General features: G+C 49.0%; 21 non-coding genes across 21 annotated transcripts; all 21 read left to right on the top strand.

The window, feature by feature from the left end:
- The first annotated feature begins 362 nt into the window (after window positions 1-362).
- Window positions 363-435, top strand: Trnam-cau (transfer RNA methionine (anticodon CAU)). Its single transcript has one exon. It is a non-coding gene; the product is annotated as a tRNA-Met (tRNA).
- Window positions 436-1,105: 670 nt separating this feature from the next.
- On the top strand, window positions 1,106-1,178 carry Trnak-uuu (transfer RNA lysine (anticodon UUU)). Its single transcript has one exon. It is a non-coding gene; the product is annotated as a tRNA-Lys (tRNA).
- Window positions 1,179-1,323: 145 nt separating this feature from the next.
- Window positions 1,324-1,405, top strand: Trnas-aga (transfer RNA serine (anticodon AGA)). The gene has a single exon. It is a non-coding gene; the product is annotated as a tRNA-Ser (tRNA).
- A 960-nt stretch (window positions 1,406-2,365) lies between these two features.
- On the top strand, window positions 2,366-2,438 carry Trnam-cau (transfer RNA methionine (anticodon CAU)). The gene has a single exon. It is a non-coding gene; the product is annotated as a tRNA-Met (tRNA).
- Window positions 2,439-3,108: 670 nt separating this feature from the next.
- Trnak-uuu (transfer RNA lysine (anticodon UUU)) lies at window positions 3,109-3,181 on the top strand. The gene has a single exon. It is a non-coding gene; the product is annotated as a tRNA-Lys (tRNA).
- Window positions 3,182-3,326: 145 nt separating this feature from the next.
- On the top strand, window positions 3,327-3,408 carry Trnas-aga (transfer RNA serine (anticodon AGA)). Its single transcript has one exon. It is a non-coding gene; the product is annotated as a tRNA-Ser (tRNA).
- A 963-nt stretch (window positions 3,409-4,371) lies between these two features.
- Trnam-cau (transfer RNA methionine (anticodon CAU)) lies at window positions 4,372-4,444 on the top strand. The gene has a single exon. It is a non-coding gene; the product is annotated as a tRNA-Met (tRNA).
- A 670-nt stretch (window positions 4,445-5,114) lies between these two features.
- Trnak-uuu (transfer RNA lysine (anticodon UUU)) lies at window positions 5,115-5,187 on the top strand. The gene has a single exon. It is a non-coding gene; the product is annotated as a tRNA-Lys (tRNA).
- A 145-nt stretch (window positions 5,188-5,332) lies between these two features.
- On the top strand, window positions 5,333-5,414 carry Trnas-aga (transfer RNA serine (anticodon AGA)). Its single transcript has one exon. It is a non-coding gene; the product is annotated as a tRNA-Ser (tRNA).
- A 963-nt stretch (window positions 5,415-6,377) lies between these two features.
- Trnam-cau (transfer RNA methionine (anticodon CAU)) lies at window positions 6,378-6,450 on the top strand. Its single transcript has one exon. It is a non-coding gene; the product is annotated as a tRNA-Met (tRNA).
- Window positions 6,451-7,120: 670 nt separating this feature from the next.
- Window positions 7,121-7,193, top strand: Trnak-uuu (transfer RNA lysine (anticodon UUU)). The gene has a single exon. It is a non-coding gene; the product is annotated as a tRNA-Lys (tRNA).
- A 145-nt stretch (window positions 7,194-7,338) lies between these two features.
- Window positions 7,339-7,420, top strand: Trnas-aga (transfer RNA serine (anticodon AGA)). The gene has a single exon. It is a non-coding gene; the product is annotated as a tRNA-Ser (tRNA).
- A 964-nt stretch (window positions 7,421-8,384) lies between these two features.
- Trnam-cau (transfer RNA methionine (anticodon CAU)) lies at window positions 8,385-8,457 on the top strand. Its single transcript has one exon. It is a non-coding gene; the product is annotated as a tRNA-Met (tRNA).
- Window positions 8,458-9,127: 670 nt separating this feature from the next.
- Trnak-uuu (transfer RNA lysine (anticodon UUU)) lies at window positions 9,128-9,200 on the top strand. Its single transcript has one exon. It is a non-coding gene; the product is annotated as a tRNA-Lys (tRNA).
- Window positions 9,201-16,702: 7,502 nt separating this feature from the next.
- On the top strand, window positions 16,703-16,775 carry Trnam-cau (transfer RNA methionine (anticodon CAU)). The gene has a single exon. It is a non-coding gene; the product is annotated as a tRNA-Met (tRNA).
- Window positions 16,776-17,098: 323 nt separating this feature from the next.
- On the top strand, window positions 17,099-17,170 carry Trnae-uuc (transfer RNA glutamic acid (anticodon UUC)). Its single transcript has one exon. It is a non-coding gene; the product is annotated as a tRNA-Glu (tRNA).
- A 276-nt stretch (window positions 17,171-17,446) lies between these two features.
- Window positions 17,447-17,519, top strand: Trnak-uuu (transfer RNA lysine (anticodon UUU)). Its single transcript has one exon. It is a non-coding gene; the product is annotated as a tRNA-Lys (tRNA).
- A 144-nt stretch (window positions 17,520-17,663) lies between these two features.
- On the top strand, window positions 17,664-17,745 carry Trnas-aga (transfer RNA serine (anticodon AGA)). Its single transcript has one exon. It is a non-coding gene; the product is annotated as a tRNA-Ser (tRNA).
- A 1,140-nt stretch (window positions 17,746-18,885) lies between these two features.
- Window positions 18,886-18,958, top strand: Trnam-cau (transfer RNA methionine (anticodon CAU)). Its single transcript has one exon. It is a non-coding gene; the product is annotated as a tRNA-Met (tRNA).
- A 670-nt stretch (window positions 18,959-19,628) lies between these two features.
- On the top strand, window positions 19,629-19,701 carry Trnak-uuu (transfer RNA lysine (anticodon UUU)). Its single transcript has one exon. It is a non-coding gene; the product is annotated as a tRNA-Lys (tRNA).
- A 145-nt stretch (window positions 19,702-19,846) lies between these two features.
- Window positions 19,847-19,928, top strand: Trnas-aga (transfer RNA serine (anticodon AGA)). Its single transcript has one exon. It is a non-coding gene; the product is annotated as a tRNA-Ser (tRNA).
- The last annotated feature ends 580 nt before the right edge of the window (window positions 19,929-20,508 follow it).

Genomic DNA, 20,508 nt, shown 5'->3' with positions numbered 1-20,508 from the left:
TCCCAGTTTCCCTGCCGACAGCTGCTTGGAAAGCACGGGTAGCTTGTCGAGCATCTGTAGTTGAGTGGTTTTGTGACTCAGTAGTGCAGTAGGCAGCGCCTAAGTCTCATAATCTTAAGGTATGCCGGCACGATTCCCGGTCGATGCATTATTTTGCTCTTGTGGCAACAATGCTGCCGCGCGGATTGCTCGCTTGAGATGGGTCAGCCTCAGGACCTTATAGCTGTATAGCTGCGGCTGCAGTTTAATCTAGAGAGTCGGGACAGCACGTGTAGCAAGACAACAGATTCTTCAGAAAGCGCAAACTGTCTATCTCTAATATGTGAGACTTACTGAGTTTCCTGCGAGGTCGTCTCCGGCGTGCCTCGGTAGCGCAGTAGGCAGCGCGTAAGTCTCATAATCTTAAGGTCGTGAGTTCGATCCTCACCCGGGGCATTTAATTTTCTGTACATCATGACTGCATTAAGGGCGTTGCTGTTGCTAGGAAACGAACTTAACTGTTGTCCGTTATCCACACGGAGTCCACGCCTCAGCGTCAAAATGTTTACTTCCAATTATGACGACGTAACAACTTTGATATTTCTCCTCCGTGTTACAAGCAAAATGCGACGCACACAGCAATGGACAGTCAATTTTGAACTGTGCGCCATGCCGGTCTGTAGGCGCGGATATGATCGCAAGCAGAGAACAGCACTGAGTCCAGATTCAGCACAAAATACAATAAGAGACGGAGTAAATCTCACCGCTGTAGAGCATGTCCTGTGTGGTCAAGTGGCTAGGATACCTGGCTTTCACTCAACAGGTCCGTCTTCGATTCCCGGTACCGGAACGGAACTATTTGCGCACACAACGCTCCATGTTTTGGTCTTCGAACTGTCGTTGGTCGCCCTTCTTCCTTGGCTTCAACCGAACGCAATCGGGGAAAGCAGGCACGTGATGCAGTTACTGTCAGCACCGGAATAAAGGGAGAAGAGGCACTGGTCCGCTGTTGGGCTGCTACCAGCGTCAGTGAGTAGTCGGTGTAGTCGCCAGTAGCGCCACAAGCCTACACACACCTTCCACTTAATCACGTTGCTTGAAACCGCTCCAACCACAACAAGCGAAAGCCCGGATAGCTCAGTCGGTAGAGCATTAGGCTTTTAACCTAAGGGTCCAGGGTTCGAGTCCCTGTCCGGGCGAAGATTTTAACGCTTCCATAATGGCTCGTCTCGTAGCGATAGTAGCCCTGTCGTAATCAGTGCACGGTTTTACGTTTCCTGTCGGCATTCTGCGCAGACGCAACCGGTTGGGTTTTTCACGATTCGAGGGGCACCTGTTGGACAAGCAGTCGTGGCCGAGTGGTTAAGACGTCTGACTAGAAATCAGATTCCCTCTGGGAGCGTAGGTTCGAGTCCTACCGACTGCGTCGGATTTTTCTTTTCTCGTTTTGGAAGAAGAAGCAGAAAATATCGCGTTTTGGTACCTCGCCACACCTCACCTCTCACAGCCGTTTATAGTGCCTGTCCTTTAGATAAGGGCGATTTCCAAGCGTCAGCTTTCGCGTCAGCCGAGCAAAGTCGGGACAAGTCGGGACATACTACAGGATGGTGCAACGACGAAAAAAAAAAAAAAAACCTTAATTTAACAGCAGGAGCCCACATAATGATACGGAAAAATTAGCGCCACTTGCGGTGGCCGGGAATCGTACCCGGATCAACTGCTTGGAAGGCAACTATGCTCAACAGTACAACACCACCGCACTGCCGCTGCTCGCAACGCCGCGCTGTGTCGGCTTCCCGCCCGCCGACGGCGGCCCACGGCTATAGGAGCTGCAGGCGCATTACGAGGTAGGAGGGTGCATCCACACGCATTCGGGCAGCGCCTCCAAGCACGCTACGTCTTTGGGCAAGACTCGTCGCCGCTGACGCAAGGTTACTCACACGATAGTGATGAACGGTCGTTTTAAGGCAGTGTAGTGGCGGACTTCGCGAGTTTAGCCCCTTTTTCGACGTCGCTGGGTGGCAATCCCAGTTTCCCTGCCGACAGCTGCTTGGAAAGCACGGGTAGCTTGTCGAGCATCTGTAGTTGAGTGGTTTGTGACTCAGTAGTGCAGTAGGCAGCGCCTAAGTCTCATAATCTTAAGGTATGCCGGCACGATTCCCGGTCGATGCATTATTTTGCTCTTGTGGCAACAATTCTGCCGCGCGGATTGCTCGCTTGAGATGGGTCAGCCTCAGGACCTTATAGCTGTATAGCTGCGGCTGCAGTTTAATCTAGAGAGTCGGGACAGCACGTGTAGCAAGACAACAGATTCTTCAGAAAGCGCAAACTGTCTATCTCTAATATGTGAGACTTACCGAGTTTCCTGTGAGGTCATCTCCGGCGTGCCTCGGTAGCGCAGTAGGCAGCGCGTAAGTCTCATAATCTTAAGGTCGTGAGTTCGATCCTAACCCGGGGCATTTAATTTTCTGTACATCATGACTGCATTAAGGGCGTTGCTGTTGCTAGGAAACGAACTTAACTGTTGTCCGTTATCCACACGGAGTCCACGCCTCAGCGTCAAAATGTTTACTTCCAATTATGACGACGTAACAACTTTGATATTTCTCCTCCGTGTTACAAGCAAAATGCGACGCACACAGCAATGGACAGTCAATTTTGAACTGTGCGCCATGCCGGTCTGTAGGCGCGGATATGATCGCAAGCAGAGAACAGCACTGAGTCCAGATTCAGCACAAAATACAATAAGAGACGGAGTAAATCTCACCGCTGTAGAGCAAGTCCTGTGTGGTCAAGTGGCTAGGATACCTGGCTTTCACTCAACAGGTCCGTCTTCGATTCCCGGTACCGGAACGGAACTATTTGCGCACACAACGCTCCATGTTTTGGTCTTCGAACTGTCGTTGGTCGCCCTTCTTCCTTGGCTTCAACCGAACGCAATCGGGGAAAGCAGGCACGTGATGCAGTTACTGTCAGCACCGGAATAAAGGGAGAAGAGGCACTGGTCCGCTGTTGGGCTGCTACCAGCGTCAGTGAGTAGTCGGTGTAGTCGCCAGTAGCGCCACAAGCCTACACACACCTTCCACTTAATCACGTTGCTTGAAACCGCTCCAACCACAACAAGCGAAAGCCCGGATAGCTCAGTCGGTAGAGCATTAGGCTTTTAACCTAAGGGTCCAGGGTTCGAGTCCCTGTCCGGGCGAAGATTTTAACGCTTCCATAATGGCTCGTCTCGTAGCGATAGTAGCCCTGTCGTAATCAGTGCACGGTTTTACGTTTCCTGTCGGCATTCTGCGCAGACGCAACCGGTTGGGTTTTTCACGATTCGAGGGGCACCTGTTGGACAAGCAGTCGTGGCCGAGTGGTTAAGACGTCTGACTAGAAATCAGATTCCCTCTGGGAGCGTAGGTTCGAGTCCTACCGACTGCGTCGGATTTTTCTTTTCTTGTTTTGGAAGAAGAAGCAGAAAATATCGCGTTTTGGTACCTCGCCACACCTCACCTCTCACAGCCGTTTATAGTGCCTGTCCTTTAGATAAGGGCGATTTCCAAGCGTCAGCTTTCGCGTCAGCCGAGCAAAGTCGGGACAAGTCGGGACATACTACAGGATGGTGCAACGACGAAAAAAAAAAAAAAAAAAACCTTAATTTAACAGCAGGAGCCCACATAAAGATACGGAAAAATTAGCGCCACTTGCGGTGGCCGGGAATCGTACCCGGATCAACTGCTTGGAAGGCAACTATGCTCAACAGTACAACACCACCGCACTGCCGCTGCTCGCAACGCCGCGCTGTGTCGGCTTCCCGCCCGCCGACGGCGGCCCACGGCTATAGGAGCTGCAGGCGCATTACGAGGTAGGAGGGTGCATCCACACGCATTCGGGCAGCGCCTCCAAGCACGCTACGTCTTTGGGCAAGACTCGTCGCCGCTGACGCAAGGTTACTCACACGATAGTGATGAACGGTCGTTTTAAGGCAGTGTAGTGGGGGACTTCGCGAGTTTAGCCCCTTTTTCGACGTCGCTGGGTGGCAATCCCAGTTTCCCTGCCGACAGCTGCTTGGAAAGCACGGGTAGCTTGTCGAGCATCTGTAGTTGAGTGGTTTGTGACTCAGTAGTGCAGTAGGCAGCGCCTAAGTCTCATAATCTTAAGGTATGCCGGCACGATTCCCGGTCGATGCATTATTTTGCTCTTGTGGCAACAATGCTGCCGCGCGGATTGCTCGCTTGAGATGGGTCAGCCTCAGGACCTTATAGCTGTATAGCTGCGGCTGCAGTTTAATCTAGAGAGTCGGGACAGCACGTGTAGCAAGACAACAGATTCTTCAGAAAGCGCAAACTGTCTATCTCTAATATGTGAGACTTACCGAGTTTCCTGTGAGGTCATCTCCGGCGTGCCTCGGTAGCGCAGTAGGCAGCGCGTAAGTCTCATAATCTTAAGGTCGTGAGTTCGATCCTAACCCGGGGCATTTAATTTTCTGTACATCATGACTGCATTAAGGGCGTTGCTGTTGCTAGGAAACGAACTTAACTGTTGTCCGTTATCCACACGGAGTCCACGCCTCAGCGTCAAAATGTTTACTTCCAATTATGACGACGTAACAACTTTGATATTTCTCCTCCGTGTTACAAGCAAAATGCGACGCACACAGCAATGGACAGTCAATTTTGAACTGTGCGCCATGCCGGTCTGTAGGCGCGGATATGATCGCAAGCAGAGAACAGCACTGAGTCCAGATTCAGCACAAAATACAATAAGAGACGGAGTAAATCTCACCGCTGTAGAGCAAGTCCTGTGTGGTCAAGTGGCTAGGATACCTGGCTTTCACTCAACAGGTCCGTCTTCGATTCCCGGTACCGGAACGGAACTATTTGCGCACACAACGCTCCATGTTTTGGTCTTCGAACTGTCGTTGGTCGCCCTTCTTCCTTGGCTTCAACCGAACGCAATCGGGGAAAGCAGGCACGTGATGCAGTTACTGTCAGCACCGGAATAAAGGGAGAAGAGGCACTGGTCCGCTGTTGGGCTGCTACCAGCGTCAGTGAGTAGTCGGTGTAGTCGCCAGTAGCGCCAGAAGCCTACACACACCTTCCACTTAATCACGTTGCTTGAAACCGCTCCAACCACAACAAGCGAAAGCCCGGATAGCTCAGTCGGTAGAGCATTAGGCTTTTAACCTAAGGGTCCAGGGTTCGAGTCCCTGTCCGGGCGAAGATTTTAACGCTTCCATAATGGCTCGTCTCGTAGCGATAGTAGCCCTGTCGTAATCAGTGCACGGTTTTACGTTTCCTGTCGGCATTCTGCGCAGACGCAACCGGTTGGGTTTTTCACGATTCGAGGGGCACCTGTTGGACAAGCAGTCGTGGCCGAGTGGTTAAGACGTCTGACTAGAAATCAGATTCCCTCTGGGAGCGTAGGTTCGAGTCCTACCGACTGCGTCGGATTTTTCTTTTCTTGTTTTGGAAGAAGAAGCAGAAAATATCGCGTTTTGGTACCTCGCCACACCTCACCTCTCACAGCCGTTTATAGTGCCTGTCCTTTAGATAAGGGCGATTTCCAAGCGTCAGCTTTCGCGTCAGCCGAGCAAAGTCGGGACAAGTCGGGACATACTACAGGATGGTGCAACGACGAAAAAAAAAAAAAAAAAAACCTTAATTTAACAGCAGGAGCCCACATAAAGATACGGAAAAATTAGCGCCACTTGCGGTGGCCGGGAATCGTACCCGGATCAACTGCTTGGAAGGCAACTATGCTCAACAGTACAACACCACCGCACTGCCGCTGCTCGCAACGCCGCGCTGTGTCGGCTTCCCGCCCGCCGACGGCGGCCCACGGCTATAGGAGCTGCAGGCGCATTACGAGGTAGGAGGGTGCATCCACACGCATTCGGGCAGCGCCTCCAAGCACGCTACGTCTTTGGGCAAGACTCGTCGCCGCTGACGCAAGGTTACTCACACGATAGTGATGAACGGTCGTTTTAAGGCAGTGTAGTGGGGGACTTCGCGAGTTTAGCCCCTTTTTCGACGTCGCTGGGTGGCAATCCCAGTTTCCCTGCCGACAGCTGCTTGGAAAGCACGGGTAGCTTGTCGAGCATCTGTAGTTGAGTGGTTTGTGACTCAGTAGTGCAGTAGGCAGCGCCTAAGTCTCATAATCTTAAGGTATGCCGGCACGATTCCCGGTCGATGCATTATTTTGCTCTTGTGGCAACAATGCTGCCGCGCGGATTGCTCGCTTGAGATGGGTCAGCCTCAGGACCTTATAGCTGTATAGCTGCGGCTGCAGTTTAATCTAGAGAGTCGGGACAGCACGTGTAGCAAGACAACAGATTCTTCAGAAAGCGCAAACTGTCTATCTCTAATATGTGAGACTTACCGAGTTTCCTGTGAGGTCATCTCCGGCGTGCCTCGGTAGCGCAGTAGGCAGCGCGTAAGTCTCATAATCTTAAGGTCGTGAGTTCGATCCTAACCCGGGGCATTTAATTTTCTGTACATCATGACTGCATTAAGGGCGTTGCTGTTGCTAGGAAACGAACTTAACTGTTGTCCGTTATCCACACGGAGTCCACGCCTCAGCGTCAAAATGTTTACTTCCAATTATGACGACGTAACAACTTTGATATTTCTCCTCCGTGTTACAAGCAAAATGCGACGCACACAGCAATGGACAGTCAATTTTGAACTGTGCGCCATGCCGGTCTGTAGGCGCGGATATGATCGCAAGCAGAGAACAGCACTGAGTCCAGATTCAGCACAAAATACAATAAGAGACGGAGTAAATCTCACCGCTGTAGAGCAAGTCCTGTGTGGTCAAGTGGCTAGGATACCTGGCTTTCACTCAACAGGTCCGTCTTCGATTCCCGGTACCGGAACGGAACTATTTGCGCACACAACGCTCCATGTTTTGGTCTTCGAACTGTCGTTGGTCGCCCTTCTTCCTTGGCTTCAACCGAACGCAATCGGGGAAAGCAGGCACGTGATGCAGTTACTGTCAGCACCGGAATAAAGGGAGAAGAGGCACTGGTCCGCTGTTGGGCTGCTACCAGCGTCAGTGAGTAGTCGGTGTAGTCGCCAGTAGCGCCAGAAGCCTACACACACCTTCCACTTAATCACGTTGCTTGAAACCGCTCCAACCACAACAAGCGAAAGCCCGGATAGCTCAGTCGGTAGAGCATTAGGCTTTTAACCTAAGGGTCCAGGGTTCGAGTCCCTGTCCGGGCGAAGATTTTAACGCTTCCATAATGGCTCGTCTCGTAGCGATAGTAGCCCTGTCGTAATCAGTGCACGGTTTTACGTTTCCTGTCGGCATTCTGCGCAGACGCAACCGGTTGGGTTTTTCACGATTCGAGGGGCACCTGTTGGACAAGCAGTCGTGGCCGAGTGGTTAAGACGTCTGACTAGAAATCAGATTCCCTCTGGGAGCGTAGGTTCGAGTCCTACCGACTGCGTCGGATTTTTCTTTTCTTGTTTTGGAAGAAGAAGCAGAAAATATCGCGTTTTGGTACCTCGCCACACCTCACCTCTCACAGCCGTTTATAGTGCCTGTCCTTTAGATAAGGGCGATTTCCAAGCGTCAGCTTTCGCGTCAGCCGAGCAAAGTCGGGACAAGTCGGGACATACTACAGGATGGTGCAACGACGAAAAAAAAACAAAAAAAAAACCTTAATTTAACAGCAGGAGCCCACATAAAGATACGGAAAAATTAGCGCCACTTGCGGTGGCCGGGAATCGTACCCGGATCAACTGCTTGGAAGGCAACTATGCTCAACAGTACAACACCACCGCACTGCCGCTGCTCGCAACGCCGCGCTGTGTCGGCTTCCCGCCCGCCGACGGCGGCCCACGGCTATAGGAGCTGCAGGCGCATTACGAGGTAGGAGGGTGCATCCACACGCATTCGGGCAGCGCCTCCAAGCACGCTACGTCTTTGGGCAAGACTCGTCGCCGCTGACGCAAGGTTACTCACACGATAGTGATGAACGGTCGTTTTAAGGCAGTGTAGTGGGGGACTTCGCGAGTTTAGCCCCTTTTTCGACGTCGCTGGGTGGCAATCCCAGTTTCCCTGCCGACAGCTGCTTGGAAAGCACGGGTAGCTTGTCGAGCATCTGTAGTTGAGTGGTTTGTGACTCAGTAGCGCAGTAGGCAGCGCCTAAGTCTCATAATCTTAAGGTATGCCGGCACGATTCCCGGTCGATGCATTATTTTGCTCTTGTGGCAACAATGCTGCCGCGCGGATTGCTCGCTTGAGATGGGTCAGCCTCAGGACCTTATAACTGTATAGCTGCGGCTGCAGTTTAATCTAGAGAGTCGGGACAGCACGTGTAGCAAGACAACAGATTCTTCAGAAAGCGCAAACTGTCTATCTCTAATATGTGAGACTTACCGAGTTTCCTGCGAGGTCGTCTCCGGCGTGCCTCGGTAGCGCAGTAGGCAGCGCGTAAGTCTCATAATCTTAAGGTCGTTAGTTCGATCCTCACCCGGGGCATTTAATTTTCTGTACATCATGACTGCATTAAGGGCGTTGCTGTTGCTAGGAAACGAACTTAACTGTTGTCCGTTATCCACACGGAGTCCACGCCTCAGCGTCAAAATGTTTACTTCCAATTATGACGACGTAACAACTTTGATATTTCTCCTCCGTGTTACAAGCAAAATGCGACGCACACAGCAATGGACAGTCAATTTTGAACTGTGCGCCATGCCGGTCTGTAGGCGCGGATATGATCGCAAGCAGAGAACAGCACTGAGTCCAGATTCAGCACAAAATACAATAAGAGACGGAGTAAATCTCACCGCTGTAGAGCAAGTCCTGTGTGGTCAAGTGGCTAGGATACCTGGCTTTCACTCAACAGGTCCGTCTTCGATTCCCGGTACCGGAACGGAACTATTTGCGCACACAACGCTCCATGTTTTGGTCTTCGAACTGTCGTTGGTCGCCCTTCTTCCTTGGCTTCAACCGAACGCAATCGGGGAAAGCAGGCACGTGATGCAGTTACTGTCAGCACCGGAATAAAGGGAGAAGAGGCACTGGTCCGCTGTTGGGCTGCTACCAGCGTCAGTGAGTAGTCGGTGTAGTCGCCAGTAGCGCCAGAAGCCTACACACACCTTCCACTTAATCACGTTGCTTGAAACCGCTCCAACCACAACAAGCGAAAGCCCGGATAGCTCAGTCGGTAGAGCATTAGGCTTTTAACCTAAGGGTCCAGGGTTCGAGTCCCTGTCCGGGCGAAGATTTTAACGCTTCCATAATGGCTCGTCTCGTAGCGATAGTAGCCCTGTCGTAATCAGTGCACGGTTTTACGTTTCCTGTCGGCATTCTGCGCAGACGCAACCGGTTGGGTTTTTCACGATTCGAGGGGCACCTGTTGGACAAGCAGTCGTGGCCGAGTGGCGAGTCTGGCTTTAGCCGTCGCCGCGGTCGGACGTGCTTGTTGTTTACTCCGCGTACGTTAGCGCTATCGCCGGTGTTTGGTGTTTACGTGAAGTTAGCTGTACATTTTCGCTGTTATTTTTTGAGTGGTGTCTCTGATAAGTGTTTTTATAGTGCTTTCGTCCGTTCCACGTCTCGTGCTTCGCCGCAATTTCGGTTGTTGCCGGAATTTCGTCGGAACCGACGACCATGTCTGACACCGTCAGGAAGAATACTTTAGTCTTCTCGTTCGAGAAAGAAACACGGCCGGTCCAACCCACTGCGCTGGAAATCCACGATTGGCTGACTGAGGTAATCGGTATAAATTCTGACTCTGTTCATACCACGCAATTAGATGCTGAAAAATACTGTGTTTTTGTTAAATTTCTGAACTCAGTGACAGTCGATAAGTTGCTTGCAAAATGGGGTAATTCCGTCGAATTTGTTCATCGAGACGGTTCAAAAAGTAATGTCTCTGTACGCAAAGCTGATATCATGTACACCAATGTCAGGATTTTGAATGTTCCAATTGAAATTGATAATCAGTTGATCAAGGACGCTCTATCTAAATATGGCGAAGTTAAATCTATCTATAACGAAAGATGGTCGAAGCTATACAAGATACAGTGTTTTAATGGCATTAGATCCGTTGAAATGGAGGTGAAAGCCAACATTCCGTCCCATATATCCGTTGCAGGCCATAAAGCACATGTTGTGTATTCTGGTCAGGAGCGCACGTGCAATATTTGCAATGAGACAGGTCATTTCCGACAAGATTGTCCGCGCCGTGTTTTTGTTCTTCGGAACAATCTAACACAGCGTCAAAAACTGACCCTCAGCGATGTCTTACCAAATAGCACTTCCCTTCTTTCGGTTAACGACAGTGGTGCATGTACTTCTGCAGTGCCCGCCATAACTACTACGGAGTTCCCTCCCCTGAGCGTCATTACATCACACCCTTCTGTTCCCGCTTGCGATCTCCAGAATAAGAAGCGACCGTTGGAAACGACCGATGACGGCTCGGACGGCGAGTCCGCCCGTAATTCGCCTTCCACCCGCAAGCAGAAGCAGTGTAATGCGGATGTGCTCGAGGAAACAAACAGTACATGTATTGACGTGACGACAGCCGCTGAGGCAACCCGGCCGCTGTCGGCGGCTGAACAGGTACAAACGGTCCACGGAGGGGACGCAGTAACGATTGTCGCGGAGACGGAAGAGGCGCACTCCGAAGCACAAGAGGTGACGGAGCGGAACCCAACTCAAGAACTTACAGACCCACAAACCGCCGACTCAGTCAGTGCTCTGGAGCTAGTGACGGAAGAACAAGGAAATGGCACTCGTACAAAGGACGCTGTTGAGGCAGCTTCGGTCACAACGGTGGTAAAGATAGACAATCCGAATGACGGCGCGTTGAACCAAGATGTCCGAAGACGCCGACTCAAACCGCAACCTAATCTCAAAGCTTCCCGTAACCAAAGCAAACAACGACCAGCACAAGAGGAAGCGACGGCCAAGAACGTCTTGTATGAAATCATCACGGAAAGACCTAAGGAGGTACCTTCAAGTGACATTAGTGATGCAAAGCCCCTCGGTAAAACTAAAACCCGAGATGTTCGGAATCCTGCACCAAAATGAGGCTGTAAGATGAAAAAACAAAAGGATTTTGTTGAACCAGTTTCATTTCTAATTGTACTACTGTCTTAGTCATATTTCAGAGGAACCAGATGAAGTGTTTACCGAGCTTCAAATACTGACTATTCTTTTAGATGTTTGTTTAAGCGGAGTCGTTTCTCCCTTCTAGAAGCTGCACATCTCTTTTTTTTTTTTATTAATATTTTGTTATCTTTTTAATCACTTATTTACTTTTTATGCAAACTAAATGTCCCAGGCATATACAATTACGACTATCAATATTAACAGGATTACATCCGTGACTAAAGTTACAGCGCTCAAGGATTATTTATATGAGTCAGGGACGGACATTGCTTTCCTACAGGAAGTAGTGCTGACTAATCTTACAGTGCCTGGATATTTGGCGATTTTAAATGTCTCACTTGACACCAACGTCGGTACAGCAATTTTAGTCAGGGAGGGGATTCCTGTCTCGGATATCGAGAGGTTGGACTCCGGCAGAGCGATAGGTATAAAAGTCTTTGGTTCTACCCTTATCAATCTGTATGCCCCTTCTGGCACATCCAATAGAATGGAAAGAGCACAGTTCTATAAAGAAGAACTCATTTATTTATTACGGAAAAACCCAAAAGATCTTATAATAGGCGGTGATTTTAATTGTGTGATAAATAAGAAAGACCAAGTTCCGAATTTTAATAACTGCAATGAACTGAAGCGTTTCGTCACTGTTTTACAGCTTAAAGATGCTTGGGAAATAATGTATCCCACATTTGTGGCATTTACATTCCTAGGTCCTCACTCACGTAGCAGGATCGACAGACTCTACATATCGCAAAGTCTAGTTAGCTCCTTCATTAAAGCAGAGATGATTCCAGTTTACTTTTCTGATCATAGCTCCGTGCTAGCTTCCATCAACCTTACTGCGCAACCCACTCGCCGTTTTAGAAGTTCATGGCACCTTAATACGTCACTGATGCAGGACGACGGATTAGAAGAAAGTTTGACAGAAGCGTGGGCATTGTGCCTCCGCTCTGCAGATAGACACGTCTCAGTACTAGACTGGTGGTGCAACAGGGCAAAGCCTAAACTGAGAAAAGTTCTCATCCAGTATAGTGTACAACGATCGAAAGACTTAAAAAATTCCATAGAATTTTATTATACCATGCTGCGTAATTTATATGAGCAGGCAAACACTTCCAACGTCCGTCTGGCAGATATCAAGCAAACTAAGGCCAAATTGCTCAGTCTTAAAAGACAGCAGATGGAGGGTCTGAAATTAAAATCCAAGGCTAAGACAGTCGTGGAGGATGAACATGCTTCCTTGTACCATCTACTGAAGCACGAAAGAAACAGGAGACGCACCTTCATTGATGGACTTCAGTCTGAAACTGGCGAGACACTCACGACTCAGAGAGACATCGTCAATGCAGTGCACCAATATTACGAAGACCTATACACTGCCAACCCGGTATGTGAAGAGTCCTTCGATGAGTTCCTTAGTTCCATAGCTCCACAGGTCTCGGACGAGGAAAACGAAGACCTTCTCGTTGAGTGTACTAACGAAGATATCCACAGAATCATCTGCAAATCTCCTCTGAGGAAATCGCCGGGACCGGATGGTTTGCCTGTTGAATTTTATAAACGATACTGGCCACTGATTGGTGACATGTTTACCCGAATGACGAACGAGGTGCTTCAGGGAAAGCATTTACCTGCTGTTTTTAAAGAGAGCACAATAGTACTAATCCCAAAAAATGCTGCAAAAAGAAACCTCAACAACTTTCGTCCTATCTCCCTGTTAAACTCCGATTATAAAATCATCGGCAGAATTTTAAACAACAGACTCTCACAGTTGGCCACAAAGATAGTAAGTCCATACCAGTCCTGTGTGCCTACCAAGAGCATTTTCAAAAGCATAGCTGAATATAGAGATATAATTGCAATCACTGCTGTGACCACCATAAAATGTGCTATCATGTTTATTGACTTCCAGAAAGCATTTGATCGTGTGGATCATAGATTCCTTAGTGCCACACTGAACAAAATAGGTTTTAATGAGCGAGTCGTAAGTGTGATCAGAAATGTTGCAACAGGCATCAGCGCTTGTATATCAGTTAACTGCCAGAGGACAAAGCAGATTCAGATCAGGCGCGGCGTTCCTCAAGGAAGCCCCCTCTCCATGTTCCTATTCGTGCTTTCATTAGAACCTTTCCTCCGCAGTGTTCATGCCACTCTAACTGGCATCACATTATCTGGTCACCGAACAGTCATAAACGCCTATGCCGATGATGTCGGAGTCGTCCTGCGAAATCCCGACGACATTTTGAAATTGGAAACGCTAATTAAAAAGTACTGTAGAGTCTCCGGAGCAAGTGTCAACGCAAACAAAAGCAAACTCCTAAACCTGCGGGGTTTTCAACATACCACCTTAGCCTGGGCCACAATGGTCACCCAATGCAAAGCACTAGGAATAACACTGACACCTTGTCCGTTAAAAATGGCAGCTATCAATTGGAGAAATACGTCGGGACAACTTCTTGGAACAACAAGAGAAAACCTCCACCGTAACATGAACCAAGTTCAGAGGGTGATTTTCATTAACCACTGCATTCTCTCCAGGAGTTACTTTATAGCACAGATCTTCCCACTACCGAAAATGATTGGAAAAAAGATAATGTCTACCATTGCCAGCTATCTTTGGAGAGGGGATATATTCAGAGTCGACGCAAAAACTGCGACCTTAGATCCCAGGAATGGAGGTTTGGGGTTAGTTGACATCAGAAATAAGGCGTCTGCGCTTTTTATAAAAAGGACCGCCACTATCCTTAGCGACCACGCTGATAGCATTACAACTAAATTATTTGAAGTTGTCAGGCCTGCCAGTTTACAGGCGCCGGTGAATGTGCAAACAATAAATAACCGGCTCCAGTACGTTCGTGTATATTTTGTGGAATTCAGCTATCTCGGCGGTGTCATCATCAACTCACGACGGATCACGGCCCGCGATATTCTGTGCCATCGAAAGAAAATGGAGGGGAGAAACAAATTGGAAAGTAAATACCCACACACTGATTGGGACGCCATATGGAAAAATATTAATATGCGTGGTCTACCATCGGACGTCAAGTCAGCGTGGTATAAAACAGTGAATGAGACCGTAAGCACCAATGAAAGGTTACATGCAATCGGCGTTAGCGACACGAACCTATGTCTCAAATGTAAATTGATCGACACGTTAGTGCACAGATTCACGTGCGGTGGCAATCTACAACTCTGTAATTGGATTAGGGAACAACTGGCTTTTCTTACGAGATCTTCGGTGGAAAATTTTCCCCCTGTTACATTCCTCAGGCCTCAGACTTGCTATTTTCCAGCAGCAAAAAACAACTCGGTCCATTGGTTAATGGGACACTATGTGAATTACGTAATTAATCACCTGGGAAATGACAATTCCACTGATTTTTACATGTACTTGAAGTGTGCTTTTTATAACGCCCTGAAATATAAAGACCACAAGAAAAACTACGGCAATATGCTTAAAATTGTATTCGAGCGACTGGGCATTGGTTGACAAGCCAACGAGATAAACAAAAATCGTTTATTTAAGCGAAACGACGCTTAAACAAAAACAATTGGGGAGAAGTACAATTTTACAGTTTCATATTACAATCACTTATCCTCTGCTGGCAAAGAAGGCTATTTTGTTTATTGCACAGAAGAAGCCGAAGCCGAAAGCCAATATCGCAGGGTTAAAGATAAATTGTTTTCTTATACATTCATTTTATGACTGAGAAGGAAGTCTCATTTGTTTCCATGGAAGGGAACATACTTTTTTATTATTATTATTAATCTCAAGAAGGAAAGGAGGCTATGGAATTAGTGCCTTAACATAAAATTCCTTCTTCACATTCCATGAAGATTTTTCTTTTACAATAAAAAAAATAACAAACAAACAAAAATAATAATAATAACAATAAAAAAACTAAACAGAAATTAAAAAAAATAATATACAGGTTCAGGGTCCACTACTTCCTACAACTTTATTATATATTACAAAGAAGTATGCTAGGTTGCCGAGAAGCAGTGGATGAGGAAAAAAAAAAAAAAAAAAAAAAAAAAAAAAAAAAAAAAAAGCACTAAAGCTATAACCTTCAATCTCTATTGCCTCGGCATGACATACATTTTTTGTTTCAAATGAAGCATCTTTTGGTTCAGGATTTCGAAGGCAAAACAGCATATATCTACGTATACACAAGATGTAAAATTTCTAATTGAAAACTATGATAAAGACACGCCTCAGCAACAGGACTGGGTGGAGACATCGCGGCCAGGCCTCGAGATTTTGACCCCTGCCCGTTTTGCCTCCGCCTGCCTCATGCTGCTTATATAAAAAAAAAAAAAAAAAAAAAAATAGATAAGGCGCTGGACTTTGCAAAAAAAAAATAAAAAAAAAAACAAAAAAAAAAACAACTAAAAAAAAAGTGGTTAAGCCGTCTGACTAGAAATCAGATTCCCTCTGGGAGCGTAGGTTCGAGTCCTACCGACTGCGTTGGTTTTTTTCTTTTTTTGTTTTGGCAGAAGGAGCAGAAAATGTCGCGTTTTGGTACCCGCCACACCTCACCTCTCACAGCCGTCTATAGTGCCTGTCCTTTACATAAGGGCGATTTCCAAGCGTCAGCTTTCGCGTCAGCCGAGCAAAGTCGGGACAAGTCGGGACATACCACAGGATGGTCTGGGTGGTGCAACGACGAAAAAAAAACGTTAATTTAACAGCAGGAGCCCACATAATGATAGGGAAATATTAGCGCCACTTGCGGTGGCCGGGAATCGAACCCGAATCAACTGCTTGGAAGGAAACTATGCTCATAATTACAACACCACTGCAGTGCCGCTGCTCTCAACGCCGCGCTGTGTCGGCTTCCCGCCCGCCGGCAGCGGCCCACGGCTATAGGAGCTGCAGGCGCATTACGAGGTAGGAGGGTGCATCCACACGCATTCGGGCAGCGCCTCCAAGCACGCTACGTCTTTGGGCAAGACTCGTCGCCGCTGACGCAAGGTTACTCACACGATAATGATGAGCGGTCGTTTTAAGGCAGTGTAGTGGAGGACTCCGCGAGTTTAGCCCTTTTTTCGACGTCGCTGGGTGGCAATCCCACTTTCCCTGCCAACAGCTGCTCGTATTGCATGGATAGCTTGTCGAGCATCTGTGGCTCTGTGGTTTGTGTCTCGGTAGCGCAGTAGGTAGTGCCTAAGTCTCCTAATGTTAAGGTATGCCGGCACGATAACTCAGCGTGTTCGGTCAGAGGGTTATCTGCTCCCTCTAATGAAGGACTGAGTCAACGATGAACTTGAACGGGCGTCATCGGACGTCCGCCCCCAAACAAGTGCAACGAACAAAATGAGAACAACAAAAAAAAAGTGGTAGAATGCTCGGCCACCACGAGGGCGGCCCGGGTTCGATTCCCGGTGGATGCCTTATTTTGCTCTTCTATCTACAATGCTGCCACGCGGATTGCTCGCTTGAGATGCGTCAGCCTCAGGACCTTATAGCTGTATAGCTGCGGCTGCAGTTTAATCTAGAGAGTCGGGACAGTACGTGTAGCAAGACAACAGATTGTTCAGAAAGCGCAAACTGTCTGTCTCTAATATGTGAGGCTTAGCTAGTTTCCTGGGAAGTCGTCTCCCGCGTGCATCGGTAGCGCAGTAGGTTGCGCGTAAGTCTCATAATCTTAAGGTCGTGAGTTCGATCCTCACCCGGGGCATTTAATTTTCTGTACATCATGACTGCATTAACGGCGTTGCTGTTGCTAGGGAACGTACTTAACTGTCGTCCGTTATCCACACGGAGTGCACTCCTCAGCGTCAAAATGTTTACTTCCAATTATGACGACGTAACAAGTTTGATATTTCTCCTCCCCTGTTACAAGCAAAATGCGATGCACACAGCAATGGACAGTCAATTTTGAACTGTGCGCCATGCCGGTCTGTAGGCGCAGATATGACCGCAAGCAGAGAACAGCACTGAGTCCAGATTCAGCACAAAATACGAGAAGAGACGGAATAAATCTCACTGTTCTCAAGCAAGTTCTGTGTGGTCTAGTGGTTAGGATACCTGGCTTTCACCCAGGAGGCCCGGGTTCGATTGCCGGTACCGGAACGGAACTGTTTGCGCAAACAACGCTCTATGTTTTGGCCTTCGAACTGCCGTTGGTCGCCCTTCTTCCTTAGCTTCAACCGAACGTAATCGGGGAAAGCAGGCACGTGATGCAGTTACTGTCAGCACCGGAATAAAGGGAGAAGAGGCACTGGTCCGCTGTGGGCTGCTACCAGCGTCAGTGAGAAGTCGGTGGAGTCGCCAGTAGCGCCAGAAGCCTTCACACACGTTCCAGTTAATCACGTTGCTTGAAGCAGCTCCAGCCACAACAAGCCAAACACCCGAATAGCTCAGTCGGTAGAGCATTAGGCTTTTAACCTAAGGGTCCAGGGTTCAAGTCCCTGTCCGGGCGAAGATTTTAACGCTTCCGTAATGGCTCGTGTCATAGCGATAGTAGCCCTGCCGTAATCAGTGCACGGTTTTCGTTTCCTGTCAACATTCTGCGCAGACGCAATCGGTTGGGTTTTTCACGTTTCGAGGGGTGCTTCTCCTACAAGCAGTCGTGGCCGAGTGGTTAAGGCGTCTGACTAGAAATCAGATTCCCTCTGGGAGCGTAGGTTCGAGTCCTACCGACTGCGTTGGTTTTTTTCTTTTTTTGTTTTGGCAGAAGGAGCAGAAAATGTCGCGTTTTGGTACCCGCCACACCTCACCTCTCACAGCCGTCTATAGTGCCTGTCCTTTACATAAGGGCGATTTCCAAGCGTCAGCTTTCGCGTCAGCCGAGCAAAGTCGGGACAAGTCGGGACATACCACAGGATGGTCTGGGTGGTGCAACGACGAAAAAAAAACGTTAATTTAACAGCAGGAGCCCACATAATGATAGGGAAATATTAGCGCCACTTGCGGTGGCCGGGAATCGAACCCGAATCAACTGCTTGGAAGGAAACTATGCTCATAATTACAACACCACTGCAGTGCCGCTGCTCGCAACGCCGCGCTGTGTCGGCTTCCCGCCCGCCGGCAGCGGCCCACGGCTATAGGAGCTGCAGGCGCATTACGAGGTAGGAGGGTGCATCCACACGCATTCGGGCAGCGCCTCCAAGCACGCTACGTCTTTGGGCAAGACTCGTCGCCGCTGACGCAAGGTTACTCACACGATAATGATGAGCGGTCGTTTTAAGGCAGTGTAGTGGAGGACTCCGCGAGTTTAGCCCTTTTTTCGACGTCGCTGGGTGGCAATCCCACTTTCCCTGCCAACAGCTGCTCGTATTGCATGGATAGCTTGTCGAGCATCTGTGGCTCTGTGGTTTGTGTCTCGGTAGCGCAGTAGGTAGTGCCTAAGTCTCCTAATGTTAAGGTATGCCGGCACGATAACTCAGCGTGTTCGGTCAGAGGGTTATCTGCTCCCTCTAATGAAGGACTGAGTCAACGATGAACTTGAACGGGCGTCATCGGACGTCCGCCCCCAAACAAGTGCAACGAACAAAATGAGAACAACAAAAAAAAATTGGTAGAATGCTCGGCCACCACGAGGGCGGCCCGGGTTCGATTCCCGGTGGATGCATTATTTTGCTCTTCTATCTACAATGCTGCCACGCGGATTGCTCGCTTGAGATGCGTCAGCCTCAGGACCTTATAGCTGTATAGCTGCGGCTGCAGTTTAATCTAGAGAGTCGGGACAGTACGTGTAGCAAGACAACAGATTGTTCAGAAAGCGCAAACTGTCTGTCTCTAATATGTGAGGCTTAGCTAGTTTCCTGGGAAGTCGTCTCCCGCGTGCATCGGTAGCGCAGTAGGTTGCGCGTAAGTCTCATAATCTTAAGGTCGTGAGTTCGATCCTCACCCGGGGCATTTAATTTTCTGTACATCATGACTGCATTAAGGGCGTTGCTGTTGCTAGGAAACGAACTTAACTGTTGTCCGTTATCCACACGGAGTCCACGCCTCAGCGTCAAAATGTTTACTTAAAATTATGACGACGTAACAACTTTGATATTTCTCCTCCGTGTTACAAGCAAATTGCGATGCACACAGCAATGGACAGTCAATTTTGAACTGTGCGCCATGCCGGTCCGTAGGCGCAGATATGATCGCAAGCAGAGAACAGCACTGAGTCCAGATTCAGCACAAAATACAATAAGAGACGGAGTAAATCTCACCGCTGTAGAGCAAGTCCTGTGTGGTCAAGTGGCTGGGATACCTGGCTTTCACTCAACAGGTCCGGCTTCGATTCCCGGTACCGGAACGGAACTATTTGCGCACACAACGCTCCATGTTTTGGTCTTCGAACTGTCGTTGGTCGCCCTTCTTCCTTGGCTTCAACCGAACGCAATCGGGGAAAGCAGGCACGTGATGCAGTTACTGTCAGCACCGGAATAAAGGGAGAAGAGGCACTGGTCCGCTGTTGGGCTGCTACCAGCGTCAGTGAGTAGTCGGTGCAGTCGCCAGTAGCGCCAGAAGCCTACACACACCTTCCACTTAATCACGTTGCTTGAAACCGCTCCAACCACAACAAGCGAAAGCCCGGATAGCTCAGTCGGTAGAGCATTAGGCTTTTAACCTAAGGGTCCAGGGTTCGAGTCCCTGTCCGGGCGAAGATTTTAACGCTTCCATAATGGCTCGTCTCGTAGCTATAGTAGCCCTGTCGTAATCAGTGCACGGTTTTACGTTTCCTGTCGGCATTCTGCGCAGACGCAATCGGTTGGGTTTTTCACGATTCGAGGGGCACCTGTTGGACAAGCAGTCGTGGCCGAGTGGTTAAGGCGTCTGACTAGAAATCAGATTCCCCCTGGGAGCGTAGGTTCGAGTCCTACCGACTGCGTCGGATTTTTTTTTTCTTGTTTTGGAAGAAGAAGCAGAAAATATCGCGTTTTGGTACCTCGCCACACCTCACCTCTCACAGCCGTTTATAGTGCCTGTCCTTTAGATAAGGGCGATTTCCAAGGGTCAGCTTTCGCGTCAGCCGAGCAAAGTCGGGACAAGTCGGGACATACTACAGGATGGTGCAACGACGAAAAAAAAAAAAAAAAACCTTAATTTAACAGCAGGAGCCCACATAATGATACGGAAAAATTAGCGCCACTTGCGGTGGCCGGGAATCGTACCCGGATCAACTGCTTGGAAGGCAACTATGCTCAACAGTACAACACCACCGCACTGCCGCTGCTCGCAACGCCGCGCTGTGTCGGCTTCCCGCCCGCCGACAGCGGCCCACGGCTATAGGAGCTGCAGGCGCATTACGAGGTAGGAGGGTGCATCCACACGCATTCGGGCAGCGCCTCCAAGCACGCTACGTCTTTGGGCAAGACTCGTCGCCGCTGACGCAAGGTTACTCACACGATAGTGATGAACGGTCGTTTTAAGGCAGTGTAGTGGGGGACTTCGCGAGTTTAGCCCCTTTT

Source organism: Schistocerca gregaria, unplaced genomic scaffold (genome assembly GCF_023897955.1).
Source record: "Schistocerca gregaria isolate iqSchGreg1 unplaced genomic scaffold, iqSchGreg1.2 ptg000337l, whole genome shotgun sequence".
NCBI lineage: Eukaryota > Metazoa > Arthropoda > Insecta > Orthoptera > Acrididae > Schistocerca > Schistocerca gregaria.
Note: the sequence above shows the minus strand (reverse complement) of the source record. Positions and strands in the feature narration are given on the sequence as shown.